At 38.4% G+C, this 1,265-nt stretch overlaps 1 non-coding gene across 1 annotated transcript; it reads right to left on the bottom strand.

Annotated features, from left to right (window-relative positions):
- Positions 1-280: 280 nt before the first annotated feature.
- LOC145162061 (small nucleolar RNA R71) lies at positions 281-387 on the bottom strand. The gene has a single exon (XR_013738917.1). It is a non-coding gene; the product is annotated as a small nucleolar RNA R71 (small nucleolar RNA).
- Between the last annotated feature and the right edge of the window lie 878 nt (positions 388-1,265).

Below are 1,265 nucleotides of genomic sequence, written 5' to 3'. Positions count from 1 at the left end.
TGAGCTCAAAGGTCATATCCTTAACATGCTCAAGGATATACCATTTTGCAAGAAGCATGATGTGGACACACTTAAATATATTAATGAAGTCTTGGAGATAGTATATTATTTGAATATTCCTAACATGACAAAAGATGCATTAATGCTTAGGATGCTTCGAGTTACACTCAAAGGGGCAACAAAATATTGTTCGAAGTTGCTTCCACTAGGAGCTATTAGGACATGGGCAAATTTAAGAACATAATTTATTCAAAAATTTAGTCCACCCTCTAAGATTGCTAAATTGAATAAGACCATCTTAAATTTACAAAAAAATGATGGGGAGTCGCTTTATGAAGCTTGAGAGCGCTACAAGGGATTGCTACGAAACTGCCATCAACATGATTTGAATGTTCAATAAGATATTTCAATGTTCTTTGATGGAATAAATATAAGCATGAGGCAGCTATTAGATTCACAAGGGCCTAGGACAAAGAAGAATCCCACCACGAATAATGCCCTTATTAAAGAATTTTCCAAACACTCCAGAGAATACCACAACCCAAGAGAGGTTGTCACTAGAGGGAAGTCGACTGGAAATGGAGGTCAAGATAGTATTGCTTCTATAATTACAAATCTCGAAACAATAGATAGAAGAATCATAAATTTGGGGAAATAAATTCACACAATACAAGTTGGGTGAGACAATTGTAGCGGACCACATCTCACCAAAGATTTTGATTTGGACGAAAATAGAAACAAGAAGGCCCAAGTGTGCTATTCAAGTGGTGATCGGTTTGATGAAGATTAGAGGAAGTCAAAGAGGGAGTGGAAGCCCTATGAAGAATATAGGAAAGAAAAAGAAGAAAGATATCGACAACAAGGGTGAGGTTTCTACCAAAAAGAGCAAGCACAAGCCGAATAGAAACCCGATATTGAGTTGGTATTGCATAGATTCATGGGGGCTAATGAAAAGAGGCACGACAATACGGATGAGTCCATGAGAAATCAACAAGCATCCCTTTCACATATCTAGATGTAAGTTGGGCAACTAGCCAAGCTCATACACAAAGGATTACTAGGCACAACTCCTAATAACACCGAGAAAAACCTAAGAGCTCAAATGTTGGCTGTTATAAACGAAGATAGAGAAAAGTTAGAGCCTTTGGTACTCCTAGAGACAACCAAAAAAACACCCCGATCATTAGCCAAAAAGAGCAGACGAGAACCAAAAGATCATGGTTGCCTAGCAATAACGGTGTGGCGAGCATAACGCCACATCGTGG

The sequence above is a fragment of the Lactuca virosa genome, chromosome 2 (genome assembly GCF_052849685.1).
Source record: "Lactuca virosa cultivar CGN04683 chromosome 2, Lactuca_virosa_CGN04683_v6, whole genome shotgun sequence".
Classification (NCBI taxonomy): Eukaryota; Viridiplantae; Streptophyta; class Magnoliopsida; order Asterales; family Asteraceae; genus Lactuca; species Lactuca virosa.
The sequence above is the reverse complement of the archived record's forward strand: the minus strand, read 5'-3'. Positions and strand labels throughout refer to the sequence as shown.